This window comes from Mustelus asterias, unplaced genomic scaffold (genome assembly GCF_964213995.1).
Source record: "Mustelus asterias unplaced genomic scaffold, sMusAst1.hap1.1 HAP1_SCAFFOLD_292, whole genome shotgun sequence".
Taxonomy (NCBI): domain Eukaryota; kingdom Metazoa; phylum Chordata; class Chondrichthyes; order Carcharhiniformes; family Triakidae; genus Mustelus; species Mustelus asterias.
Genome location: NW_027590257.1, coordinates 342,746 through 355,897, shown reverse-complemented (window position 1 = coordinate 355,897; position 13,152 = coordinate 342,746). Strand labels below are relative to the sequence as shown.

At 47.4% G+C, this 13,152-nt stretch overlaps 1 protein-coding gene across 3 annotated transcripts in view; it reads left to right on the top strand.

The window, feature by feature from the left end:
• Positions 1 to 13,152, top strand: part of LOC144486166 (NACHT, LRR and PYD domains-containing protein 3-like) — a 152,687-nt gene that overhangs the window by 37,768 nt on the left and 101,767 nt on the right. For all 3 annotated transcript variants that reach the window (XM_078204241.1, XM_078204240.1, XM_078204238.1), the window contains exon 5: positions 3,088 to 3,253. The gene's annotated coding sequence lies outside the window, so the exon portion shown is untranslated. The remainder of the gene's footprint in view (positions 1 to 3,087; positions 3,254 to 13,152) is intronic.

Sequence of the window (13,152 nt, the reverse complement as noted above, 5' to 3'; positions counted from 1 at the left end):
TATCCCACCCGGACCCTATCCCCACAACCCCATGCATTTATACAAGCCAGTCCCTCTGACACTAAGGAGCAATTTAATTGTAATTTTGCAATTGTAAATTTAATTGTAACTGGATTACAGAGTACTGGGTTAATGCAAGATACTTGGTAGTGTGGCTGAACAGAGAGATCTCGGTGTCCATGTGCATAAGACCATAAGACATAGGAGCGGAAGTAAGGCCATTCGGCCCATCGAGTCCACTCCACCATTCAATCATGGTTGATTTCAACTCCATTTACCCGCTCTCTCCCCATAGCCCTTAATTCCTCGAGAAATCAAGAATTTATCAATTTCTGTCTTGAAGACGCTCAACGTCTCGGCCTCCACAGCCCTCTGTGGCAATGAATTCCACAGACCCACCACTCTCTGGCTGAAGAAATTTCTCCTCATCTCTGTTCTAAAGTGACTCCCTTTTATTCTAAGGCTGTGCCCCCGCGTCCTAGTCTCCCCTGTTAATGGAAACAACTTCCCTACGTCCATCCTATCTAAGCCGTTCATTATCTTGTAAGTTTCTATCAGATCTCCCCTCAACCTCCTAAACTCCAATGAATATAATCCCACGATCCTCAGACGTTCATCGTATGTCAGGCCTACCATTCCTGGGATCATCCGTGTGAATCTCCGCTGGACCCGCTCCAGTGCCAGTATGTCCTTCCTGAGGTGTGGGGCCCAAAATTGCTCACAGTACTCCAAATGGGGCCTAACCAGTGCTTTATAAAGCCTCAGAAGTACATCCCTGCTTTTGTATTCCAAGCCTCTTGAGATAAATGACAACATTACATTTGCTTTCTTAATTACGGACTCGACCTGCAAGTTTACCTTTAGAGAATCCTGGACGAGGACTCCCAAGTCCCTTTGCACTTTAGCATAGATCCCTGAAAGTTGGCACCCAGGTTGATAGGGTTGTTAAGAAGGCGTACGGAGTGTTAGCTTTTATTGGGAGAGGGATTGAGTTTCGGAGCCAGGAGGTCATGTTGCAGCTGTACAAAACTCTGGTGCGGCCGCACTTGGAGTATTGCGTACAGTTCTGGTCGCCGCATTTTAGGAAGGATGTGGAAGCATTGGCAAGGGTGCAAAGGAGATTTACCAGGATGTTGCCTGGTATGGTGGGAAGGTCTTATGAGGAAAGGCTGAGGGACTTGAGGTTGTTTTTTTTTGAGAGAGAAGAAGGTTAAGAGGTGACTTAATAGAGGCATACATGATGATCAGAGGATTAGACAGGGTGGATGGTGAGAGCCTTTTTCCTCGGCTCTTGATAGCTAGCACGAGGGGACATAGCTTTAAATTGAGGGGTGAGAGATATAGGACAGATGTCAGAGGTAGGTTCTTCACTCTGAGTAGTGAGGGCGTGGAATGCCCTGCCTGCAACAGTAGTGGACTTGCCAACATTAAGGGCATTTAAATGGTCATTGGATAAACATATGGATGACATTGGAATAGTGTAGGTTAGATGGGCTTTAGATTGGTTTCACTGGTCGGCGCAACATCGAGGGCCGAAGGGCCTGGACTGCGCTGTAATGTTCTATGTTCAATTTAGCATGGCCAATGCACCTCACCCGCACATCTTTGGATTGTGGGAAGAAACCGGAGCGCCCGGAGTAAACCCACGTGGACATGGGGAGAATTGTACAAACTACATACAGACAGTGACCCAAGCTGGGAATTGAACTCTGGTTCCTGGCACTGTGAGGCAGCAGTGCTAACCACTGTGCCACCGTGCAGATTCTGGTCTGAATACGGACAGCATTATTACAGAGGATATCAGAGTGATTCTAGTCTGAATACAGACAGCATCAAACCTGAGTGTTTCTGGGTGATTCTAGTCTGAATAGGCACAGCATTATAACACTGAGTATACCTCCTGTTACTGTTACACTTTTCAAACACACGCTGTTTCTGTACATCTGTCCTCAGCTCGGAGAGCAAATAGCCAATTTCCACTTTTCACCCAAAATGTGAACAGACCCGGGACAGAAAAATGGGGAAAGTAGTAAAACATCAGACAGTGTGTAACCCGGGGAGGATGGAGTCAGTGAGATCAGACAGTGTGTAACCCTGGGAGGATGGAGTCAGTGAGATCAGACAGTGTGTAACCCTGGGAGGATGGAGTCAGTGAGATCAGACAGTGTATAACCCGGGGAGGATGGAGTCAGTGAGATCAGACAGTGTGTAACCCTGGGAGGATGGGGTCAGTGAGATCAGACAGTGTGTAACCCTGGGAGGATGGAGTCAGTGAGATCAGACAGTGTATAACCCGGGGAGGATGGAGTCAGTGAGATCAGACAGTGTGTAACCCTGGGAGGATGGAGTCAGTGAGATCAGACAGTGTGTAACCCGGGGAGGATGGAGTCAGTGAGATCAGACAGTGTGTAACCCGGGGAGGATGGAGTCAGTGAGATCAGACAGTGTGTAACCCGGGGAGGATGGAGTCAGTGAGATCAGACAGTGTGTAACCCGGGGAGGATGGGGTCAGTGAGATCAGACAGTGTGTAACCCTGGGAGGATGGAGTCAGTGAGATCAGACAGTGTATAACCCGGGGAGGATGGAGTCAGTGAGATCAGACAGTGTGTAACCCTGGGAGGATGGAGTCAGTGAGATCAGACAGTGTGTAACCCTGGGAGGATGGAGTCAGTGAGATCAGACTGTGTGTAACCCGGGGAGGATGGAGTCAGTGAGATCAGACAGTGTGTAACCCTGGGAGGATGGGGTCAGTGAGATCAGACAGTGTGTAACCCTGGGAGGATGGAGTCAGTGAGATCAGACAGTGTGTAACCCGGGGAGGATGGAGTCAGTGAGATCAGACAGTGTGTAACCCGGGGAGGATGGAGTCAGTGACATCAGACTGTGTGTAACCCGGGGAGGATGGAGTCTATGAGATCAGATAGTTTGTGAACTTCGTTAATATGTCGAATGATAATATTGTAATTGAAACATTTCCAACACTCCTGCTTCCCCTTCAGCATCTTTTGATGTTCGGCATGTGGCTAAATTGTCATTTTGATTCACACTGGCACTATTTGACTCTCTTTCTCTTTTGGCATAATCAGATCTCCGGGGGAGCGCTGGATTAATTGTGAATATCCACAGTTGCAATTCAGCAGGGATTGTGTCCTGAAGAACTATAAGAGGTGAACCAGCACAGTATTGTGAGAGCGCCAGCCCGAGAGAACCCTTCACATTCAAACAGCTTCCATATATTTTCTGGAGAGGAAGGTAAGAGGAAGTTCCATTTACTCTGGTCCTGTAGCAAGTACAAAAAGATGATAAAGTGAGGTTGGAAATGCTGAGTGAGATATGGAGTGTGTGAGCACCAAGCACAATTATCCAGTGTAAGGCTGTGAGATGTACCATGAAGTTGGAGCAGTTTGTGTCTCGTGAAACACCGTGCCTGAATTTCACAAGCCCCGACAGTGTCACGTTTTGGTGTTTAAAACACGCAATATTGGAATTGCAGTTTCATTGTTAAACAGAACTGGTTGACTGTTCTGGGTTAATCTTCCTCTGAACTGAACTGAGGGTGTGTTGTGGGAAATTCACCACTTCGGAGTCAGACTTGGAGGTTCAACAAACAGTTTTATTCAGACAAAGCTTTGGGAGAAGCGCTGGCACTCCGCAGTACAGGCACTCACCTTCTCAACTACACAATGGTAGTTGAGCATCTTTTATACATTGTTAGATAATAGACAGTGTGGACATTAGCCGTTAGCACATCGTTACAAGTTGAGTAGACAGGTACGGACATCGACAGTTAACACATGGTTATACATAGAGTAGATACATATATGCAGTTATGTCTTCTATCAATGGCTGATCTTGTTATATACATTTATGCATTTATGTCCCTCATCAGTGGCTGATCTCGTCATCAAACTCATTGTTCTGGGTCTGCTTTTATCTCGAGTTTAAGGTGCCTCAAGGTCTGACCTGTTTCCTGCTGTAATTTAAACACTAAAGGTTTTAACTCTTTATGTAATGTCTGTGCCCAAAGTCAGTGCCTCTTAATGTCTTTTCCCAGAGTCCATTTTGTGTGCCGGGTAACCATTTTGTCTCCTTTACTTTGATTTCTCTCCAACAGGGTGTGTGATGGTGGTTTTGTTATTTCCGTTTTCAGTTATTTTTGCTGAGCGATTTCCTGTGTTGCCAGGGTAACGATCTGACTGATCTCAGTACCAGAGGCAGAGGTGTGGACACCAACCGGTGGAGAGAAAGCAGCTGGGTGGGGGGCCAGGCGAGGGGATCAGTCCGTGTGAGGCAGATTCTGGAGATAGACAGAGGCGATGAGATATGTTAATCAGAAAGGAGAGAAAGACCAGGGCGAACCGACACTGAGAGAGACGGGGGTCAGGGAGAAGAGGAAAAACAGTGAGCTGGAGAGAGACACACTGATACAGACGCAGGGAAGATAGAAATTGAGATGCGAAGTGAGGAAGCAGCAACGATAAAAAACAGGGAGCCAGTGGTGGGGCAATTTGTGTATATCAGAGAGGGCATTAGTAGTGTCGTGAGAGATGACCCTTAGTTCTTGAAGATCAAAGTGTAAAATCAGTTGGGTGGCCCTGAGTAACAGCCAGGGACAGAAACCATTGGTGTGAATTGTTTGTGCTCCCAATTTCCTTCCAACAAGTCCACAGGTGAACTCATCCTATTGGCAAACCAAATACATTAAATCTGATAAACTGAGGGGCAAAATTAAAGCAGTGGCCCCTTAAAAAGCCGGGTGTCGCCCCAAACAAAATAAAGCAAAGTGTAAAGAAAACTTCAAACATCAAATCATAAGGTGATTAAAGGGATGGATGTCAGCCCCTGCTGGGCTTCAGTGATGCCCGTGGAGTTCGCATGCTCCCTCTCCAGGGTCGCACTGCCACATATGTAGCCGCAGTAGAGGGACAGACAGTCGGGTGGGACGACCCTCTTGGTTATCCTCTGCCTGGGCCTGCTTATGGCAAATCTAGCCAGGCCCGGGAGCAGGTTCAGAAGGAGGTCCTCTGCCTTCCCACCCCCACCGCTCCGCACCAGGTGCCCGTCAATCAGGAGCGTGGGACTGAAGTGCAAACAGAACATCAATGAAATATTTTTTGGGTAATGAAAAGGGAGTCCAGCCTAAGACAGTGAATGTAAACGTGTCCCACAGAATCCACAAGACTGCAAAGAGGGCAGGATACTTGGGAGCCCGTGAACTGGTACAATTTATGGTTGCGTGGTACTGCTGCGGGCATGAGTCTCCACTCCAGGACCCCAACGTATCGGAAGTGGATCCCTTCATAGCGGGACCTCCATTGGGAATCTCCGCCGCCGGACGGCAACAAGGCGCACCAAGGAATGTCTGGCGAGGGCCAGTAGTGGAAGGTGTGCAGCAGCAGCCCAGACAGGAAACCCTCCGTGTCGTGGCAAAAGGCACAGAGAGCATTTTCACAAGGCAGCTCAAACTATGGGGTGCCAAATCCAGGAAGTGGGGTCTGGGCTTAGGGCCAATGTGAAATTCCGTCTGAGCACGTGCATGCTGAGATGGGATCCCACCGCAAGTGTGACGTCGGGTCTGGGCACGTGAACAGACTGGGAATAGAGGGATACAAACGGATGGTCTTGTTAGGTACACATGATCGGTGCAGGCTTGGAGGGCCGAAGGACCTGTTCCTGTGCTGTCCTGTTTTTTGTGCTTTGTTCTTTGACGGTTCTAAGGTCATAGATGTCATTGGCCATGAGCTGAACCTCCACTGGTGCATATTCAGCTAGCTCATGGGGTGTCATCCAGCCCACTCTGCCACCACGCAGCACGTCCCAGACCCTGGAACCCGGCAGCAACAGCCTTCCTCTCTGCCAGCCACCTGAAATGGTATTGGTGGAGGAGCAGATTCCTGAGCAGCGGCTTCCGAATGACAGCTGCTACTCCAGACAGGAGAGAGATGTGGAACAAGGTGACCATGACCCAGACTTTCAGAAGCTCCTTGTAAAAGATGGGCAACACTTGCAGGGAGCCAAGGAGACCGCTCAGGTCTGTGAACGGGAGCTGCATGTCATAGTTCAGGCCATGCACCTGGCGGAAGAAATACATGGCCAGGGTACACCATCGAGGAGGGGGTTCAAAGCAGAGGTTTCCCTGCAGGGTCTGAAGGTGGAAGGTCCCCATCTGGTTGTGAAGGCAAACCAGTGCCTGATCGCTCTCCCTAAGCGGGAGATTCAAACACAGCAGTGACCCAGTGCAGCCTGTTGTCCCAGAAGAACTCTCCGAGCGTTCTCTGGATCTTTGTGACAAAGGTGGGGAGGGGTCAGAATGAGCAGCCGGTACCACAGCATCGAGGCAATCAGCTGGTTTATGACGTGAATTCGCACCCTGAATCGCCCACTTCTGTTTAAAATTTATTTATTAGTCTCAAAAGTAGGCTTACATTAACACTGCAATGAAGTTACTGTGAAAATCCCCCAGTCACCACACTCGTGCTCCTGTTCGGCTACACTGAGGGCAAATTTAACACGGCCAATGCTCACAACCAGAATGTCTTTCGGAGGGTTGGAAGAAACTGGAGCACCCAGAGGAAACCCACACATACATGGGAGAAGGTGAGGATTCCTGACTAACAGTCACCCCAGCCAGGAATCGAACCTGGATCCCTGACGCAGTGAAGCAGTCGTGCAAACCACTTGCCACCGTGCCACCCGATTTGCTCTCTCTCTCCTCCCTCCCTGAACCATTTATTATTGTTACATGTATTAGTGTACAGTGAGAAGTATTCTTGCATGCTCTTTGGACAAAGCATACCATTCAGAGAGAAGGAAAGTGGAGAGTGCCGTGTTATAGTCATTGTTAGGGTGCCGAGAAAGATCAACTTAATATGACGTAGGTTGATTCAAAAGTCTGACGGAGACTTTAAAGGAATAGGAGTTTTAGAAGCATAGAACGATAGTGAAATGTAGATTTGGAGGGTTTGCTGGGCACAGCTCGCAAGAGGTCACCACACTCTGGCACCATCTTGGATTAATTTGCATTTGCTCTTTCCCCCTATCTGAAGCATTTGCGCTCTCTCGCTCTCCTCCCTACCTGAACCATTTGCTGTCTCTCTGTCCTTGAACCATTTGCGCTCTTTCTCATTCTCTCTCTCTCTTTCTGTCTGTCCCTGCACTATTCTCTCCTCCTCTCTCGAAAATATCTATGACTGTCACACTACATTCTGAACTCTCTCGTTTCCTTCTCTATGAATGGTATGCTTTGTCTGTACCTTGCGCAATAAACAATACTTTTCACTGTGTGCTCATACATGTGACAGTAATACATCAACCTTACTGGGTTTCTTTCTATCAATTAGTGATTATAATGAGGCTGAGCTCTCTATTGGCGAGGGACAGCTGATTGATATCTGGCTGCATGGATACGAGGAGGGGGGCAGCGTAATTCCTCCCTTGGGCTTCTCGCATGCGCAGGGACAGTCATGACCGGCAATGCGCCTGTGCAGAATCAAACTGGAAACAGGGCACGGGACCACTCAATGCGCATGCGCTGGCATTCCGTCTGAGCGTGCGCGAGAGGAAATGGTGACCGATTAACAGTGAGAAAGTGTTTGAATAGAAACAGCCTCAGCACTGAGAAAATCTGGGTGATTCCATCCTGAATACAGACCATCAATACTGTGTGTGTCTGGGTGATTCTAGTCTGAATAAACACAGCATTATAACGCTGAGTATATCTGGGTGACTCTAGTCTGAATAGACACAGCATTATAATACTCAGTATATCTAGGTGATTCTTGTCTAAATACAGGCAGCATCAACACTGAGTATATAAAGTTAAAGTTAATTAATTTGTCACAAGTAAGGCGTTGCATTTTAAATTCTACAAGAACAGTTTCAAGCCAGTATTTTTATTTCCCCGTTGAACTGGTGTTCCATTATAAAGTATCAAAGACTGATTCAGACCAGTATTCTTATTTCATCGTTTGAGTGGTTTTGCATCTTCAAGAATACCTGACAAGTTCAGAGTATTCTTATTCCCCGTCTTCCTGCTCTCCTTCTGGGTTAGGTAGAAAGCAATCAGAATTTAGGGAACTAGGTGGAAAATTAGCAGACAGGACCTCGCGTGTAATAAGACCAGGATTACCTGCGAGGGAGTACAGAAATAGCGAAATAAGACAGATCACCCTGTTACTCTTTATCCATCCAGCATGGCTGGAAAGATGGTGCAGGAGGGAATGCTTCAGATTTCAGGGACAGTGGGACTTGCTCTGTGGGGGATGGCATGTGTAGAAGGGGGACAGATTGCACCTGAATATAGTTGATCCCGAGTTCCTTGAGGAGTGTCTTGCCAGTGTTGTTGTGAGGGCTTTTTCCTAAGTCATCTGGGGTATGAGAAATATGGAGGAATAATAGCGTGCGCAAAGAGACTGTGTCCGTCTCTGTGGCTCGGGAGGGTAAGGGGCAGAGCGGGAGGGCAATAGTTATTGGGGACTCGTTAGTTAGAGGGATAGATAGGAGGTTCTGTGGCAGCAAAAGAGACTCACGGATGGTATGTTGCCTACCAGATGCCAAGGTCCGTGACGTCTCAGACCGTGTTTTCTGGATTCTGAAGGGGGAGGGGAAACAGTCACAAGTCGTGGTACACATTGGTACCAATGACATAGGTAAGAGAAGGGACGGGGATTTAAAGCAGGAATTTCTGGAGCTGGGCTGGAAGCTGAGAGCCAAGACAAAACATGTGGTCATCTCTGGTACGTTGCCGGTGCCACGTGATAGCGAGTTGAGGAACAGGGAGAGAGTGCAGTTTAACATGTGGTTGCAGGGATGGTGTAGGAGGGAGGGTTTCAGATACGTGGATAATTGGAACACATTCTGGGGAAGGTGGGACCTGCACAAACAGGACGGGGTGCACCTGAACCAGAGGGGCACCAATATCCCAGGAGGGAAATTTGTTACGGCTTTTCAGGGGGGTTTAAACTAATTTGTCAGGGGAGTGGGAAAAGGAGTTGTAGTCCAGAAGTCAGTGAGGGTGGTGAGGTATTGGGGAAGGTATCAGGGTCAAGGGTGGGTACCGGTAGACAGGAAGGTGGGTTGAAGTGTGTCTACTTCAATGCAAGGAGCATCCGGAACAAGGTAGATGAACTTGGGGCGTGGATTGGTACTTGGGACTACGATGTTGTGGCCATTACGGAGATGTGGGTAGAACAAGGACAGGAATGGTTGTTGGACGTTCCGGGGTATAGATGTTTCAGTAAGTGTAGGGAAGCTGGTAAAAGAGGTGGAGGAGTGGCATTGTTAATCAAGGATAGTTTAACGACTGCAGAAAGGCACTTCGAGGGGGATCTGCACACTGAGGTAATATGGGCTGAGGTTAGAAATAGGAAAGGAGCGGTCACGTTGTTAGGAGTTTACTATAGGCCCCCAAATAGTAATAGAGATGTGGAGGAAGAAATTGCTAAGCAGATTATGGATATGTGTGGGGGTCACAGGGTAGTTGTCATGGGGGACTTTAACTTTCCAAATATTGATTGGAACCTTTGTAGGTCAAATAGTTCGGATGGGGCAGTTTTTGTGCAGTGTGTGCAGGAGGGTTTCCTGACACAATATGTGGATAGGCCGACAAGAGGTGAGGCCACATTGGATTTGGTACTGGGAAATGAACCGGGCCAAGTGTTAGATTTGGTTGTGAGAGAGCACTTTGGAGATAGTGACCACAATTCGGTGTCTTTTGTTATTGCAATGGAGAGGGATAGGGCCGTACGGCAGGGCAAGGTTTACAATTGGGGGAGAGGTAATTATGATGCGATTAGGCAAGAATTAGGGGGCATAAGTTGGGAACAGAAACTGTTAGAGAAAGGAACGAATGAAAAGTGGAACTTTTTCAAGGAACAAATACTGGGTGTCCTTGATAGGTATGTCCCTGTCAGGCAGGGAGGAAATGGCCGAGTGAGGGAACCATGGTTCACGAAAGAGGTGGAATGTCTTGTGAAAAGGAAGAGGGAAGCTTATGTAGGGATGAGGAAACAAGGTTCAGATGGCTCGATTGAGGGTTACAAGTTAGCAAGGAATGAGCTGAAAAAGGGGCTTAGGAGGGGACACGAGAAGTCCTTGGCGGGTCGTATCAAGGAAAACCCCAAGGCTTTTTACTCTTATGTGAGGAATAAAAGAATGACCAGGGTGAGGTTAGGGCTGGTCAAGGACAGTAGTGGGAACTTGTGTATGGAGTCAGTAGAGATAGGCGAGGTGATGAATGAATACTTTTCTTCAGTGTTCACCAAGGAGAGGGGCCATGTTTTTGAGGAAGAGAAGGTGTTACAGGCTAATAGGCTGGAGGAAATAGATGTTCGGAGGGAGGATGTCCTGGCAGTTTTGAATAAACTGAAGGTCGATAAGTCCCCTGGGCCTGATGAAATGTATCCTAGGATTCTTTGGGAGGCAAGGGATGAGATTGCAGAGCCTTTGGCTTTGATCTTTGGGTCCTCGCTGTCCACGGGGATGGTGCCAGAGGACTGGAGAATGGCGAATGTTGTTCCTCTGTTTAAGAAAGGGAATAGAAATGACCCTGGTAATTATAGACCGGTTAGTCTTACTTCGGTGGTTGGTAAGTTGATGGAAAAGGTCCTTAGAGATGGGATTTACGACCATTTAGAAAGATGCGGATTAATCCGGGATAGTCAGCACGGATTCGTGAAGGGCAAGTCGTGCCTCACAAATTTGATAGAATTTTTTGAAGAGGTAACTAGGTGTGTTGGTGAAGGTAGGGCAGTTGATGTCATATACATGGATTTTAGTAAGGCGTTTGATAAGGTCCCCCATGGTCGGCTTATGATGAAAGTGAGGAGGTGTGGGATAGAGGGAAAGTTGGCCGATTGGATAGGTAACTGGCTGTCTGATCAAAGACAGAGGGTGGTGGTGGATGGAAAATTTTCGGATTGGAGGCAGGTTGCTAGTGGAGTGCCGCAGGGATCAGTGCTTGGTCCTCTGCTCTTTGTGATTTTTATTAACGACTTAGAGGAGGGGGCTGAAGGGTGGATCAGTAAATTTGCTGATGACACCAAGATTGGTGGAGTCGTGGATGAGGTGGAAGGCTGTTGTAGGCTGCAAAGAGACATAGATAGGATGCAAAGCTGGGCTGAAAAATGGCAAATGGAGTTTAACCCTGATACATGTGAGGTGATTCATTTTGGTAGGACTAATTTAAATGTGGATTACAGGGTCAAAGGTAGGGTTCTGAAGACTGTGGAGGAACAGAGAGATCTTGGGGTCCATATCCACAGATCTCTGAAGGTTGCCACTCAAGTGGATAGAGCTGTGAAGAAGGCCTATAGTGTGTTAGCTTTTATTAACGGGGTTGGGGTTTAAGAGCTGTGGGGTTATGCTGCAACTGTACAGGACCTTGGTGAGACCACATTTGGAATATTGTGTGCAGTTCTGATCACCTCACTATAAGAAGGATGTGGAAGCGCTGGAAAGTGTGCAGAGGAGATTTACCAGGATGCTGCCTGGTTTGGAGGGTAGGTCTTATGAGGAAAGGTTGAGGGAGCTAGGGCTGTTCTCTCTGGAGCGGAGGAGGCTGAGGGGAGACTTAATCGAGGTTTATAAAATGATGAAGGGGATAGATAGAGTGAACGTTCAAAGACTATTTCCTCGGGTGGATGGAGCTATTACAAGGGGGCATAACTATAGGGATCGTGGTGGGAGATATAGGAAGGATATCAGAGGTAGGTTCTTTACACAGAGAGTGGTTGGGGTGTGGAATGGACTGCCTGCAGTGACAGTGGAGTCAGACACTTTAGGAACATTTAAGCGGTTATTGGATAGGCACATGGAGCACACCAGGATGATAGGGAGTGGGATAGCTTGATCTTGGTTTCAGATAAAGCTCGGCACAACATCGAGGGCCGAAGGGCCTGTTCTGTGCTGTACTGTTCTATGTTCTATCATACTGGGAGAGTCAGATAGCACTAGTCTGGAGAGTAGTAATAGGTGAAGGCGGATTAAGGGTGAAAGTAATGTTGTTGAAATCAGGGTTTCGACACATGTATGTGAATGTGCAGAGCATAACAAATGAGATTGGTGAGTTACGGACACAGATTCCGGTGTGGAAGTTTGATGCTCTGATGATGACAGAGACTTGGATCCAGGAAAGGCAGAACTGGGTACAAGGTGTTTAGAAAAGCTAGGACTGGAAGGAAAGGAGGAGGAGGTGGCGGTATTGGTTAAGGGAGAGCTTCGCAGTGCTGGAGAAACAGCATGTCCCAGCGGATTCAAGGACAGTATCAATTTGGTTAAAGCAAAGGAAGAAATAAAGGCGCATTTATATTGCTTCTGAATTCATTGCTGGAAAATGCAAAAATTATAGTTACAATTTCATTACCTGAATGTATACTTGGACAGTAGGAGTATAATGGGTGGAGGGGGGTCAGAGGATCCAATATATGAGCAATCTTCGACAATAATGAGCCTGCAGTTCACCAAGAAAGGCTGCACTGTCGGACCTGCTTCTCGAAAATGAGGTGGGCCAAGCAGATCAAGTGTCAAATGTCATTGAGCAGATAGTCATAGAATCCTACAGTGCAGAAGGCCATTCAGTCCATTGAGTCTACACCAACCACAATCCCACCCAGGGCCTATCCCCACAACCCCATGTGTTTACCCTGGCTACACCCTCTGACACTAAGGGGCAATTGCGCATGGTCTATCCACCTAACCCGCACTCTGTTGTACTGTAAGGTTTAGGGCGTTAATAGAGAAGGACAAAGGGCAATGCAGAGCATAAACACTTAACTCAGGGGAGAGACAACTTCAGTGGAGCAGGCACAAAGCTGGTTTATTTAGACTGCAATGAAAGAATGGGGGTAAACTAGGTGAGCGATGGGTTACGTTCAGAAAAGAAATGACCCGGGCACGGACAAGTTATATCCCCTCGAAAGTGAAAGGGCAAACGATACCAGAGATCCCTGGATGAAAAAAAGAGAGAAATTAAGATCAGGAAGAAAAAAAATGTGCGTATAACTAGTGTCATGTATAAAATTCAGTTGAGAACAGAAAGAGATACAAAAGGTTCAGAGTGGAGGGGAAAAATCACATTCGAAAGACGGAGACAACGCTGACAGCCAACATAAAGGTGAATCCCAACGTCTTCTATAGTCACATACATTGTAATA